Raw genomic sequence first — 16179 nt, forward strand, 5'->3', positions numbered from 1 at the left:
CAATAATTTAATATAGTTCCATAAATATTGATTATTGCTCTTACCAAAATTATAGTATACTGGGAAGTATATATGTGTGGTGGGGTTGTGCATGTGTGTGGGGGTACTTATGAAGTCATCTTCCATAGTGCAAAGTCAATATATGAAGCTTAAACTAAAAAATCAAGAGGCAGCAACATGAACATGACATTTAGAGATATAGAGGTAAAAAGTAACTGGTTCAGTTAAAAGAGCTGGAAGTATCTGCCTTCTGGAGCAGGAAACAGGAGGTAGGGACTGCTTGGACTGCTGTAGGACAGTTTGACTCTTTATACTATGTGCATGAATTACTTTGATATAAAGAAAAACTGCTTTAAAGAGGAGAAGAAAATTTGAACCTGTGAAACAAACTACTTGTAGAACTACGGAATGTAATGACTTTAGATAAAAGTATGACACTAGATACATTTATTTTGGGGCTAGTTGCTAGTACCTCTGTTTTCTGGGCAGTGGGGGGTGGGGGTGGAAGGGAGGGGGTCAAAATTCCTCCATGAAGCCTTTATATCTCCCCTTCTCCTATATTCAAGTCCCACTCTTACAAAAGAATAGAACCTCCATTACTCCAAGTTTGTAATTACTTTTTAAAAACATAGAGTTCATTTTTACAGGGATCTTTCCTTAAGATCTGAAGGAGGTTCTAAAGATGAAATTTCCTTCTATGTATGTTTCCCTGGGGTGGGACTCACAGACATTTTCTTATCCCACTGGAATTCTGAGTTGCATAAGTTTGTTTCTGAATAGTAACTAAAAGCTCAGTGTCTTTGGCCTCTCACACTGACCTTTAAGGCAAATGCCTTTGAACCATCCACTCCAGTCTGTCAATCCTCCTTGAAGAATGGTCCAGCCTGCACTGCTGCTTTTTACCATCAGGGGGCAGTGGGGCCATGAGTGCCCAGGGAGACAGGGAAGGATGCTTAGCACCTGGCAAGTGGGAGGAAGTGTCTCTCAGTGTTTGCACTTAAAGCATCTCAGTAGCTAGATACTTCATTGGTACAAATGGTGTATTTTCTTCTAAATTTTGTGCAATACGAAAAGGCAGGAAGTTTGATCTTAATGCATTTGCCATGGCCATCTATTTCACTATGAGCCAAGAATTTATTAGGAAAACGAAAAGAATTGCAAGAATAACTCTAGATTGACAATTCCCCATTTTCCTACTTGTCGAATAGGTTTGGTACATGTTCTGAAAGAACACGGTGCCAGTGGAAACGGTGCTCTGCTTTCTTCCCTATTATTCCAAAATTGATGTGCTTCTCACACACATGGATAGACCATTTACTCCTGATTTGTATCTCAGGGACAAATCTGACTTATTAGCACCGTTATTTGTAAACTGCTAACCTGGTTCCCTGTGCTGTTGTAATGCTATCTTGATGGGTTGCTGTGAAAATGTGAAGATGTCTGTCAGGCAGGAAAAATTATGTAAAAATGATGTGGGTATAGAAAATGGGATCGACAAAATGTAATAAACTCCTCCTGGGCTGAAGAGCAGAGCTGCATATGTAATGAAGTACTTTAGGATTACGTCACCTTTTATATAACATCTGGCAGTGACTTTTATTTCAGAGCTAATTTGAAGAAGCCAGGCGCTTTTCTCTTCCCCTCCCCAAGACTGCCTTTATCTGAAAGAAGAAAGAAGGAACTGTTACATTTTGCATGCAAAGAAAGCCAGAGTGGCTAGATTACTCCCTTAGGGTAATGGAGAAAGGAAAAAGAAATTGAAAAAGGTCAGGTGAACAAAGCAGAAGGAATGAAGAGGTTTGTGTGATTCTTAGTGAAATTGGACCAGTCTAAGCAACCAGACAGGTAATCTGGGTGACTCTACCCCTCCTTCTTCCCTCCTGTGCCCCTCCCTTGGCTGTGGCTGTATAGATATGACCCAAGAATCCTATGGAAATAGCATTTCCTTAAATATTTTGTCTGAAGTGAAGGGTTGAAAAAATCATTGAGATAATTTGGGAAAATCCTAAAATTTGAAAAAGCTCAAAGCTCAAACACTTTTCTCCCCCAGTAATATCCAGACATTGATCTATCACAATAGATTATTCAGATGGTCAACTTGCTGCTTTAATTTGTCTATATAGGCAATGGTGAAAAGTCTTTTATGAAATTGAATTGGAATTCACTCCTTTGAAGCCAGGGACACAGGAGGGATGAAGACCCTCTTTGTACTTCCCCTTTTCCTTCCCTCATAGCTTCTGGGTCTATGCTTGCCTTGGCGCAACCTGGACCTTGCTGGACCATGTTTGCTGACCTCCTTGTTCTCTTTCATCATGTGTTTTTTGAATCTTCCATTATTGTGTCAACCCTGGAAATGCTCTTGTCTGAATTTCAAGGCCATGTCTACAGTTCAGAAGAGGTAGTATCTTACTTACGTATCTAATGGGTTCCCAAAAATGTGTTTGAAAGTTAGTTGGATATTTGAAAGTCGAACAATAGATTTGCATGTTGTAAGGAAGAATTTGTTCTCAATTCTAGCTAAAGTATATGATGAAATCCCTAATTATGGTTTCTGCCAGTGCCACCTCCCTCAGGCCTTGGCAACCCTGTGGGTGGGTGAGAACAGGCACATGGCTGGAGTGGGTGGCAACTGCCAGTCGTTGTGGGCTGAGGAAGTTAATCCAGGAATCTCTCCTTCCAAGACTTAGCCCTCCTTCTCTCAGCCCAGCCTGAAAGGGCAAGGGCTGGAGTAGAGGGTCTGGTTCTTTTTTTTTTTTTTTTTTGAGACAGTAACCAGGCTAGAGTGCAGTGTAACCAGGCTAGAGTGCAGTGTAACCCAGGCTAGAGTGTAACCCAGGCTAGAGTGCAGTGGCTTGATCTCGGCTCATTGCAACCTCCACCTCCTGGGTTCAAGCTATTCTCTTGCCTCAACCTCCCAAGTACTGAGATTACAGGTGCAGGCCACCATGCCTGGCTAATTTTTTGTATTTTTAGTAGAGATGGGGTTTCACCATGTTGGCCAGGCTGACTTCAAACTCCTGACCTCAAGTGATCTGCCTGCCTTGGCCTCCCAAAGTCCTGGGATTACAGGCATGAGCTACCTCCCCTGGCTGAGGGTCTGGTTCTTAACCTACCTCCAGGAACAATCACATGTGACACCTATGAGGTGGTGGACATGGTGTTGGTGGACGTGGGCAGAGTACTGGAGTGGTTCGGGCTGGTCAAACGACACCCTGAGAAATGTTGGTCCTGTGTGAGCTGAGAAACTCCAGACTCCCTGACCATGATCTCTGGAGTTCTGTCTGGCAGTTCTGGCCAATGGAGACTTATCTCTGGCTGGAAAGGAGGTGCTAGAAAATTCTTCTGTTGTCTTAACTTAAAACTGGCCCCTTCTCTGAGTAGCTGTGGCTGCCTGGCATGAGATTGTTCTATCAATAATCTAAGGTAATTCAGGAAAGATTGAATTTTGAGTAAAAAAGGTTTTGCAGATGCTAGTGTTTAATTTTTTTTTTTTTTTTTGGGACGGAGTCTCACTCTGTTGCCCAGGCTGGAGTGCAGTGGCCGGATCTCAGCTCACTGCAAGCTCTGCCTCCCGGGTTTACGCCATTCTCCTGCCTTGGCCTCCCAAGTAGCTGGGACTACAGACGCCCGCCACCTCACCTGGCTTGTTTTTTGTATTTTTTAGTAGAGAGGGGGTTTCACCGTGTTAGCCAGGATGGTCCCGATCTCCTGACCTCGTGATCTGCCCATCTCGGCCTCCCAAAGTGCTGGGATTACAGGCTTGAGCCACTGCGCCCGGCCGCTAATGTTTAAGTTTTGATAGTGTGGTGTCTTGGTTATGTACTGCAGCATAGCATACTACCCAAAAACTTAGTGTCTTAAAACCACATTTTAATTATCTCACAAGGTCCTTGGTCAGGAATTTGGTCAGTGCTTGGTTGGGTGATTCTTCTGCTGCACATGGCATTGACTGGAGTCACTTAACTGTCTGGTGTGAGCTGAAGCATCCAAGATGGCTTCCCTCACATGCCTACTGTCTTGACAGAAATGGCTGACAGGCTTTGGGCCCTTCTCCCTCTTGATGTAGTCTTAGAGTATCTCTACATGTTCTCTTTAGAAGGCCAGTTGGACTCTCACATAGCGGTTCACTCAGAACTCTGCTGGTTATTTTAGAGACTAGGGTTGGAATTGGCATAGCACGAATTCTGTGATACTCCATTGGTCAAAGTAGTCACAGGACAGCCCAGAATCAAGACTAATGGAAACAGATCCCTTCTCCATAGGAGAGGAGTGTCAAAGAATTTGTAACCATCTTTGATCCACCACATGAGGGTTGCATAACTATAGAATGTGTGGAATTGAAGCAACAAAGAAAATATGTGGGAGAAACACATTTCCTGTCTTTCCTAGCTAGGAATCAGAAGGACTAAGCTTCCTTTTCTGCTGTCATCTGAGGCAAATGTTTTGCAAAACTAGGGCAATATTGAGGTTTGTATCCCCCTTCATGCTTTTGGTTCAAGATACAGCTCTTGTTAAAGTGCTTAGGAACTCTGCTGGTAGATGCACTGTAAAAACGTAAGTGGATAACGTCTGAAGGATACTTTGGAGATGATACTAGCAAATTTCCAAAGGAAGAGTTGGGAACGTTTCTCGTTTTCTCCATTGTATCACGCAGCTGTGCCAATGACTAAACAAGCAATGGATTATTCAGGTTTTGAAAACTTTTCAGGTTTTTCCTTTTGTCTACAGCAGAGCAGGGAGGGGGAGAGACTTGGTTTTTAAAGTCTAATTTAACTACGTTTAATTTCCTTTGTCTCTAAGTTTGATATGCACGATTTCAACAAAAGCTTTAGCAAAAATGATAGCAATAGTGTGTTGCTTATTATTGTAGATATGATACAATACTGGCAGCATCATGGGGTCCTCTTTCAGGCACTAATTTAACTAGTTTTTGAAGAGATAATTTGTGCACATAGTACAAATTTTAAAGAAACAATAGGACACCAAATACAAATCCGCCCCCCGCCCAATTCCCATTCCTGAGTCCCTCATGTCCCTTCCTCAGAGACAGTTGCTCTTTATTGTATATCCTTCTGGACAAATTCTCTTTTTTTTCTTTTTTTGAGACGGAGTCTCACTCTGTTGCCCAGGCTGGAGTGCAGTGGCACAATGTTGGTTCACTGTAACCTCTGCCTCCCAGGTTCAAGTGATTCTCCTGCCTCAGTCTCCCAAGTAGCTGGGACTACAGGCACATGCCACCATGCCTGGCTAATTTTTGTATTTTTAGTAGAGATGGGGTTTTGCCATGTTGGCCAGGCTGATCTTGAACTCCCGACCTCAGGTGATCTGCTCACCTTGGCCTCCCAAAGTGCTGGGATTACAGGTGTGAGCCACCATCTCCCGTCCTTCCAGACAAATTCTATGCATATACAAATATCCACTCTCTCTGTGTGTATGTATAATTGTAGGATATTTGGTTATATATCCCTTTCCTTCACAAAGAGAAGCATACTGTATATGGTTTGCATTTTGCTTTTTCATGAAATGATGTATTGGAAATTGTTCTGTATCAGTAAATCTAGATTAACTTCTTTTTTCTCAAGAGCTACATAGTATTTTATTGCATCATCCTCTTTTTTAAACAAAACAAAACAAACAAACAAAAAAAACGGCCAGGCGCGGTGGCTCACGCCTGCAATCCCAGTACTTTGGGAGGTCAAGGCGGCAGATCATGAGGTCAAGAGATCGAGACCAAGAGATGCAGACCATCCTGGCCAAAATGATAAAACCCTGTCTCTACTAAAAATACAAAAATTAGCCAGGTGTGGTGGCATGTGCCTGTAGTCCCAGCTACTTGGGAGGTTGAGGCAGGAGAATCGCTTGAACCTGAGAGGCAGAGGTTGCAGGGAGCTGAGATCGCACCACTGCACTCCAGCCTGGTGACAGAGTGAGACTCTGTCTCAAAAACAAACAAACAAACAAAGAAAAAAACTAGTCTCTGATTGATGGTTATCTGGTTATCTAGATTGTTTCCAATCTTTTGCTGTTATGAATAACATCAAAATGATTAGTCTTAGGCATGCATATTTTTGCATAAGTGCAACTATATCTAGGATGGGATTGTGGGATTGAGGAGTATGAACATTGTAATTTTGATATCTGTTACAAATGATCCTCTGTAGAGATTCTATTAGTTTATATTCTGCCACTCAGCTTTTGTTTTAGATTCTGGTGATTGTCAGTGGAATTTGTTCTGAGGGAGTCAAAGGTTAAGAAACAAGCTGTAAGATTGAACAAGAAAAGATCTACATTTGTGTTTTAACATCAGTCTTTATTTATTTATTTATTTATTTACTTATTTATTTATTTATTTATATTTGAGATGGAGTCTTGCTCTGTTGCCAGGCTGGAGTGCAGTGGCGTGATCTTGGCTCACTGCAACCTCTACCTCCCAGGTTCAAGCGATTCTCCTGCCTCAGCCTCCCGAGTAGCTGGGACTAGAGATGCACACCACCATGCCCAGCTAATTTTTGTATTTTTAGTAGAAATGGGGTTTCAGCATGTTGGCCAGGATAGTCTCGATCTCTTGACCTCATCATCTGCCTGCCTCAGCCTCCCAAAGTGGTGGGATTACAGGTGTGAGCCACCACGCCCCGCCCATCAGCCTTTATTTTATGAAATTTCTAAGTAGTCTACCAAATATCCTGGCAAAATGGACTAGCATCAGGTAGTCCTCACCAGAAGAAAGCCTGTCTCGTGAAAGAATGAGAAGTCTGGACTTGGAGGGGTAAGAATCTGTTTCTGGTCTGACATTGCTAGTACTCATTGTTGGATTTTAGCAAATTATCCTTTCTTTGACCTCAGTTTTCTTATTTGTCAAATGAATATTTGTAGCAGATGATCTTAGAAGAATCATTGGATTCAAAATTATTTGATTCTATGAAAATCCTTTCACTTTTTATAATGTAATAAAAAGTCCTATACAGAAATAGTTGCATAACTTGCAAATCCCTGTGCAAAATGAAAATGCAGGTCCCCTGATCAAAAATTATGTAATATTTAAAGATGGCCACAGCATTTACCCAAGTGTGGGCCCTTTTGAGCACAGGGACCCTTTGTAACTGCACAGATGGTAAGTCTGCAAAGCTGGTCCTGCTCCTATGAAGACTCTTGCCTCTAAATCAGTAGTTTATCTGTACTTAAGTATTTGGTGGCCACTTTGACATAGAGATGCACCTGAAATTTCCAACATCCTTTTTTTAAGGAAAGCTGCCTTGGTACACAGCGCCTTGCCAAAGGAAGTAGCCCTAAACTGTACGTCGTGCAGAGGGCACCTGCTGATTGGACCAGAGGCAGCCACCTGACCCACGGGCAACCAGTTCATAGGCTGGCAAGTAGCTTGAAGGGTGGTCTGGCAGGGAAAGCTCTGGCCAGTGGGAATTAGGTGATTACGTTGGTGAAACAGACACTCTGGAATTTGAGCTGAGAAATATGGAGAGGATCAGCCAGCTAGATTGGGGATTAGGGGTTGGTGAGAGTGGCGGGGGGGCGTGTGTAGGTAGAGAGGGAAGAAGTCACATGTATTGTCATGTGTAACTGACCAGTGAACCCTCATTACCTGAGGTAGCCTAAGTGAATTTATTTCTGTCCTTTGTAACCCAAAGAGCATAATTAACCCAGTGTTATGCCAGACCATAGCTTCAGCCTGTTAGTGATTAAGCCATCTAGGGAGTATGGATTAAGAGTAATTAAAAGTATGGAAATAGAAAAATAGCTCCCAGTCCCCATTTTCTCCTTCATCTGCCAGCTACTGCATTGGAATCTGCTGGCTGAGTAGCCTGCATTGGCCAGGTGAGGGGTGATCTGAGCTGGTTGATGGGGGCCCTTCTGTTGTTTTCCTTCTTTTTTTTTGTGGCTTAGCCAACTTTCTTACATATCCCTAGGATAGTTTTTAAAAAAACTTCTCCTAAGTTATTCTTGACATCTTGTTCTACTTCCAGTGAAGTAGCCCTAGGAAAAACGTAGCTGTCAAATGTGCAACAAGACACACATTTTCTTGGTATCTTTTTCTTTCTGCTGGACTATGCTAATGGATCCCTGGAGTCTGCAGCAGGATGAGGCAGTAGCTGGACCAAGTGACCTCCCCAGACCTTTTGCTGTTAAGCCATGCTAAGGAAAGTCTTTCAGTATAGTCACTTTCCAACCCGCAATTATAGAATATCTATATAATTGTTCGATGTTTTTCTCTTTCCTTCATGGCTCAATAGAGGCTGAGTTTGTTGGTCTTCAGATGAATAACCAACGAATTTGGTCAGGGATGTCTTATAACTTATCATTGCCAGTAATTTGCTTTCTAGGATGCATTAAAATCTGTGGTGTGTGGGTGCATTACTTATAATAACATACACTGCGCAGAGAAGCCCTCTTCAATGAGGCATACATAAAGCTGCACCATGCAAAATGGATCCTGATTCGAATGAATCACTCTGTAGCCTGAAAGCCCTGGATACACGTGACACAGGACTCAGAGTGCTCATCTGACCCGCAGGTGCCTCTCCACAGGGCACAGTTTAGCTGTGTTTATGGGGGTAGACTGGGGGAACACATTGTTCAACTGGCATTAAACATGGAAAAAGGGAAATTTCTGTTTGCCTTTATGTTAATGCACTGCCTTCAGTGTTCTGCCCCGAAAGAGCCCAGGTCTGGGAGAAGAAACAAAGGTGAAAGGCCTAGAGTTCTGTTTTTCCTAGCCTGGGGCATCAGCTGTACTTTACCAACATCCAACAAATATCTTGGTGAATACCCATGTATAGGTGCAGGGCCTGGCTTGAGCCTGTGGGCTATCTGGGTTGATTACCATGGAAATATACTTGAGACCTGTGTGACCAACATTTCTATACATGGCAAAGGGAATAATGAACCGGGTAAGATCTCCAAGTTCATTGTCCTGTGAATTTCAGGAACCTAAGCCTTTCCATGTCTGTCTTCTCTTCATAAAATGAAGATGCCAACACTGATATTACTCTAAATGCTGGGACATCACCCCCGACATATATTACTGTAATACTTTTTGTTTACATGAAACATATCTGGGTTTTTGAAAATAATAAACATTGAAATACGATTTTAAAAAAGAAGCATTGGCCAGGTGTGGTGGCTCAAACCTGTAATCACAGCATTTTGGGAGGCCGAGGTGGGCAGATCACCTGAGGTCAGGAGTTCGAGACTAGCCTTACCAATATGATGAAACCCCGTCTCTACTAAAAATACAAAAATTAGCCAGGCGTGGTGGCGGCGCCTGTAATCCCAGCTACTCAGGAGGCTAAGACAGGAGAATCGCTTGAACCCGGGAGGCGGAGTTTGCAGTGAGCCGAGATCACGTCATTGCACTCCAGCCTGGGCAACAAAAGCAAAACTCTGTCTCAAAAACAAAACAAAACAAAACAAAAAAAAGCATTAATATTTAAGGATATCTGGCTGACTGAAAGAGATAGTAGATCAGAAACGCTTATCTAACTGTCTGATCACAGGAACAAACCGGGGCAGATATACATATATTTAAACTTATTAGGAGGCTGCAGTGTTAACTGATTAGTAGGTGGGGTGGACCAGGACAATGTCATTTATTTAGGCATTTAAAGCATTCTCTGTAAAATGTATCCTAAGAGTCATAAACTCAACCTGGAAGTAGTAAGTGTGAGGGAAAAACTCCCACGGATTAGAAGCTGATTATCCTGAGGAAGTCCAGAGATGAAGATCATGGCTGATTCCTAGGATGCTGAGGATTAATGGCAGATGACCACAGTGCTCTCCTGTAGTTTATTTTATCATTTGGTTTGTTTTCTCATTTCTGTTTCCCATTAGTTTAGAGAACATTCTCATAAACATACCTATTTCACACCCACATGCCAAGTCATGAAGTAATGCCATTTAATTTACAACCAAATATAGATCCATCGCTGACCTTTCCCAGTTTTACAGAATCATGGATTCTTCTGAAAAATCCTCAAAGAGAACAACATAGATGGCAGAAGCAGGACATAGGGCTTTCTCAGGTGTCATTGAAGTCTCCTGCTTCTTGATGAGGCCACCAGGACTCTGCAGTTGGCCAGTGATGTGGCTCTCCGACCCCAAGGCGAGGCTAGAGATGGCTGCCCACACGAGCCTGCAGGCTCTAGTGTGAACCAAGAGAGGGCACACACAATTTGTGGATTACAGGAAATGTCAGTGAACAATAGAAATTAGACAAAACTGTGAGGAATTTCAGAGGCCAGGATGAATGAGAAATTGGTCAATATGGTGTAATGTTCCCCTCAAACAATTGCTTCACCCCTATCTAGCCTGGCTGCAAAATGTTCAAACAACATAACAGAATATAGAATGAAAAGTGAACATTTTCTGGGTCAGGTGTGGTGGCTTACGCCTGTAATCCCAGCACTTTGGGAGGCCGAGGTGGGTGGATCACTTGAGGTCAGGAGTTCAAGACCAGACTGGCTAACATGGCGAAATCCCATCTGTACTAAAAATACAAAAAATTAGCTGGGTGTGGTGGCGTGCGCCTGTAATACCTCCTACTAGGAAGGCTGAGGCAGGAGAATTGCTTGAACCTGGGAGGTGGAGGCCGCAGTGAGCCGAGATCATGCCACTGCACTTCACCCTGGGTGACAGAGCAAGACTTTGTCTCCCCCCTCCAAAAAAGTAAACATTTTCTAATTTCTCATCTCCCCTGAATTTTACTCCCCTCCCCAGAGGTAACAACTGCTTTCTGTTTTCTGTGTACATCGAACTTTCACACCCAAATATATGTATGCATTTAAGCGTGGAAAGTAACTGGGACGATAATGCACACTTGTTGTTTAGCCATATGTCTTAGTACAGATAGATCAGCTTCATTCTTTAAACTACAGTGTTATTCTCCTTTAGGTGGACATTTAACGTTCTCTACTGTAAACAGAACTGCAGTGAAGATCCTTGTTTGTGCTTCTTTGTGAACAGGTGTAAGCATTTCTCTAGAAGAGAGGCTTGGCAGTGAAATTTCTGGGTAGAACTGTATGTATATTTACAATATTGACAGATACTGCCAAATTGTCATCTAAAAAAATAGTCATTTTTATTTCCACCATCAGTGTATAGGAGTATCTATTTTTTCTACATCCTTGACAACCCTGGATGTTTAATCTTGATAATTTTTGTCAATATGGGGGATAAAGAAGAGTGACTTAATTGTTTTATATTTCCTTGATGAGTAAGTGTTGAACATATTTTCCTTACTAATTGACCATTTGCATTTGTTTGTGAAATGTCTATTCTTGTTCATTGCACATTTTTTCTATTGTTTTTTGTTTTGTTGACTTAGAGTCACTATTTTCTAAATACAAATTACTTGGATTTTATGTATTTCACATATTTTATACACTTTAGACATTTGTCATTTTTCTTTTCTTTTCTTTCTTTTTTTTTTTTGAGACAGGGTCTTGCTCTGTTGCCCAGGCAGTGGTGTGATCTTGGCTCACTGCAGCCTCCATCTCCTGGGCTCAAGCAATCATCCCACTTCAGCCTCCCAAGTAGCTGAGATCACAGGTGTGTGCCACCATATCTGACTAATTTTTGTATTTTTCTGTAGACATGAGAGTTTCACCATGGTGCCCAGGCTGGTCTCCAACTCCTGAGCTCAAGTGGTCCACCTCAGCCTCCCAAAGTACTAGGATTACAGACATGAGCCATTATGCCCAACCAACTGAGCCATTTTTCTTTGTCCCTGGCATTTTATATTGTAAAGAAGTGTATGTAATCAAACCTGCCCATCCTTTTTCTTTTATGGCTTAGTTTTCCTGCTCCCAGATTATAAAAAAATTTTCCCTAAGACTTTGTTGGTAAAAAAATTACTTAATCCTTTCATGTATCCAATATGTAGTTTTGTATAACGTGTGATAGAGTGAAACTTTCCTTTTTCCTAGAAGAAATGATCATTTCAGACGCACTCAACCTCTGATATATCCCATACACCCTCTGTGACATCTTGGAATTATAGATCCTTAGAACGTCTGTAGAGAGAATCCCCTGAAATTGTGCACAGATTTTTGTGTGATGTGTTTAGATGCATTTTGTTTTTCCCTGTGGGAAGATCCCTTAATTTTCATCAGATTCTCAGAAGGATGCATGATGCAACAAAGGTCAGGCAGATGTGCGTTACATTCTCTCCCCCACCCTCCATCAGAGAGTACCAGAGAGGCAGCCTTGTTTCTACGTTTCTTTCCAAACTCCCCTTTTCAATTCTTCAAGTCTTATTTAATATTAGTAATGTTTTCCAGTTAATTCATTCAACAAAAGTTAAGGGAGCATCTGCTACATTAGGCTTCTATCAGCAAACTCACTAAGACCTGGAAGCTGCACTCCACCGGCTGATAGTCTAGTTGGGAAGACCACAAACAATGTAATACATTAGACCATCAGTCCCCAACATTTTTGGCACCGGGTATTGGTTTCGTGGAAGACAATTTTTCCATGGATGTGGATAGGGGGAATGGTTTTGGGATGATTCAAGCACATTACATTTATTGTGTACTTGATTTCTATTATTATTACATTGTATTATAATATATAATGTATACATGTATATATGCCTATGTCATTACATGTAATATATACAGTGACAGATCATCAGACAATAGATTCTCATAAGGAGCGTGCAAACTAGATTCCTTACATGCGCAGTTCACAATAGGGTTCACGTTCCTATGAGAATCTAATGCTCCCGCTGATCTGACAGGAGATGGAGCTCAAGTGGTAATGCTCACTCATCCGCGGCTCACCTCCTGGTGTGTGGCCTGGGAGTTGGGGACCTCTGCATTAGACTACTGTTTAAGTGTCATGATAATGGTATGCACAGAGGGCTGTGAGTGTTTATAGGAGAAAGCAAGTCCTAGATTTTGTGTGTGTGTGTGTGTGTGTGTGTGTGTGCGCGCGCAGTCATTTCAGGAAGGTAATTCTGGCATCAGTGTGAAGAATAAAGACAAAACAGAGACCAGTTGGGAAGCTGGTAGAGAAATGGGAGAAACATTAGGGATGGAACTGAAGCTGTGTCAGTAAAGAGGGAGTGGATGTGAGAGATTCAGGACACACCAAGAAGGTAAAACAGGCTGGAATTATTTGTTGAGTTATTGATTATGGGGATTAGTGGGGAATTAGAAGTCAGGAACAATTGTGAGGTTTCTGGTTTGGGTGACTGGTTCCTGGCATCATTGCTGAAATCGGAAACAGGCTGAGTATCAGATTTAAAGGAAAAGTTGAGTTTATTTTTGCACATTTACAGTATTGTACATTGATATAGACAGAAATGGATGTGATCACCCTAAATGAGAGTGTAGACAGGCAATGATCTGGGAGCTAACAATGTTTTAGAGGATCATGGAAAAAGGGAAAGGTTATTAGGGAGAAAAAGAGAAATATGAGAAAAATCAAGAGAAAATGTCGTAAGACATGGTGAGAGAGAGTTTCAAGGAGGAGGAAGTGGTCAACAGGGGGAAATGTTGCAGATAAATCAATCGAGATAAAGACAGAAAGGGCAAGCCTGGCCCAACGCGGTGACACCCGTCTCTACTAAATATACAAAAATTTGCTGGGCGCAGTGGCTCATGTCTGTAATCCCAGCACTTTGGGAGGCCGAGGCAGGCAGATCACTTGAGGCCAGGAGTTCAAGAACAGCCTGGCCAACACTGCAAAACCCTGTCTCTACTAAAAAACAAAAACTAGTGGGGCATGGTGGCGCATGTCTGTAGTCCCAGCTATGGGCATGAGTCCCAGCTACAGGCTGAGGCTTGAGAATCGCTTGAGCCTGGGAGGCAGAGGTTGCAGTGAGCTGAGATCATACCACTGCAGTCCAGCTTGGGCAACAGATTGAGATGCTGTCTAAAAAAAAAAAAGGACTGATTTTCCAGATTGGATTAATAGGACTTCAGGACCCCCAAAGGACCACATCCTAGAAGTTGTAACTCGCTCTGCAAAATGTATGCAAACTTCTGCTAAATTAGATTGAAGGCCACATTTGTAATCAAGAGCCTTGGGGGCAAAAAGAGACAGAAAAGCAAACAGGAACACTGAAACATTTTGTTTTTCTCCCCGTCAAAACTAAGATAAACAGTTATGTGACAAGTGGCAGAGGAAGAACAAAATGAATGTAATATATTCTAAGTAAGAACTATAAAGGCAAGAAAGATTTTAGTTTCAAATGGTAATTTCATTTTGAGCTGTAATGAGCAAAATGTGAGGAGCAAAATGTGAGGAGCAAAATGGACTTTTTCTGTAGCAGAGCCCACGTGAAAGTGAGATTTCTGTTTCTGCCTGTTCTCTCAGTGACCGGTACTAGTGTGGAACTGAAGACGAGATGAGCTTATATCCCCTTGTGTGTGCTGTGTGTTTTAATGATAGTTTGGCGTGCAGGGGCAGAGGCCTACAGCTTTAAAAAGTGGATGTGCTTTTTCATTTTAACTCAACATGACGACTCATTTTTCCCCTTTGGTGAGTGTATAATCTTGCATTATTCCAGGCAGTCCTTTTTTTCAAATAGGAAATGCAGGCTGTTTTTTTCTCCTTTTGACAAATGCCATACAGATAAACCTCTCAGCATAATTGTTCCTCTTTCAAAGATTTTTGTGTGGAATATTTATAGCAAAATGTAAGTCTGTCTGGTATAAACAGTGTTAATTATGGCGATTACACTCTCCTTTACACTTCTCAGTGATTGCTTAGAATGTCATGTTGGAACTTAAAAGTCCATTTTGAAAAGAAGGAAGGGAAAATGAGAGTTCTGTGGAACGGATAAAGTGCTTAATGTTCTTTTGGTGGGTCGGGTCAGTAATATTACCTTTTTTGAGTAAAGAGAAAGGAAAACTACGTTTGTTTACCTGAACTTAATGTCTGTTGTCATTTTTTTTGGTTGAATTTTTTTATTTCAGCTGTGTATTGCAGTTAACTAGCAAAGATAAATCAGAAGCAGACTCTTAGATAGGTTGGGAAAAAAATGTTCTTACCAAGGAAGTATCAGAGAAGGAAGAAGCTGGTTCAGTGGCTCATGTCTATAATTCCAGCACTTATGAGGCTGAGGCAGGAGAATCACTTGAGCTCAGGAGTTTGAGACCAGCCTGTGTAACATAGGGAGACCCCGGCTCTCCAAAGAAAAAGAAATTTGCTGGGTGTGGTGTGCTCCTGTGGCATCCCAGCTGCTTGGGAGGCTGAGGTGGGAGGATTGCTTGAGCCCAGGAGGTCAAGGCTGCAGTGAGCCATGATCGCACCACTGCACTCCAGCCTGGGTGACAGGATAAGACCCTATCTAAAAAAAAAAAAAAAAAAAAAAAGAAGGAAGAAATATCCATAACCAACAATTTTTTCCTGCAAATATAATACTGTTACTTGGCTGGGCTTGGTGGCTCACACCTGTAATCCCAGCAGTTTGGCAGGCTAACGCAGGCGGATCACTTGAGGTGAAGAGTTTGAGACTGGCCTGGCCAACATGATGAAACCCTGTCTTTACTAAAAATACAAAAATTAGCCGGGTGTGGTGGTGCCTGTCTGTAATCTCAGCTACTCGGGAGGCTGAGGCAGGAGAATTGCTTGAACCTGGGAGGCAGAGGTCACAGTGAGCCAAGATTGCGTCAGTGCATTCCAGCCTGGGCGACAAGAGCAAAACTGTGTCTCAAAAAAAAAAAAAAAATACTGTTACTTGACAATGTTTCTAACTTGCTGTTTCCAAGTCACACCAATCTGAGGGGACAGGCTTGGAAAGCTAGGGTAAGGGTGATGGCCACAAATGGATTTGACCTTGAGAACTTACTAGGCAGAATCCTTGGGACATCAATCCTTCTCTTTCCCCTCCACTTCCCAGGCTCTTTCCCTTTCTCTGGCCTGGTCCGGGGTGATGCACATGTTTTCCCTGGAGACTCTCAGCCTCTCAAACATCCGTCCTGCTATTACCAATGCTGCTCTTTGCTTTGGGGATTGGTAGCCTCAGTGGAAGTTCATGTCTTTCACCTTGAAGGCCTTACAGTGCCTGTGTCCTGAACCCCCTCACTCTCTTTCCTCCAGTTATTGTTCTCTAAATGCAGAACACCCCAAACAATAGTCTGGATCTTTGTGTCCTTCTAAACTTTTGGGAAGCTTTAGATGACCAGTCCCAGGGCTGAGGATATTTAAATGACTTTCCTA

The 16179-nt window shown here is 42.3% G+C and overlaps 1 long non-coding RNA gene across 1 annotated transcript in view; it reads left to right on the forward strand.

Moving 5' to 3' along the window:
* Positions 1–1429: 1429 nt before the first annotated feature.
* The window catches only part of LOC103222616 (uncharacterized), a 125623-nt gene continuing 110873 nt past the window's right edge, over positions 1430–16179 (forward strand). Inside the window, exon 1 of the long non-coding RNA XR_012092847.1 lies at positions 1430–1845. This is a non-coding gene — a long non-coding RNA (uncharacterized lncRNA). The remainder of the gene's footprint in view (positions 1846–16179) is intronic.

This window comes from Chlorocebus sabaeus, chromosome 4 (assembly GCF_047675955.1).
Source record: "Chlorocebus sabaeus isolate Y175 chromosome 4, mChlSab1.0.hap1, whole genome shotgun sequence".
Lineage (NCBI taxonomy): Eukaryota > Metazoa > Chordata > Mammalia > Primates > Cercopithecidae > Chlorocebus > Chlorocebus sabaeus.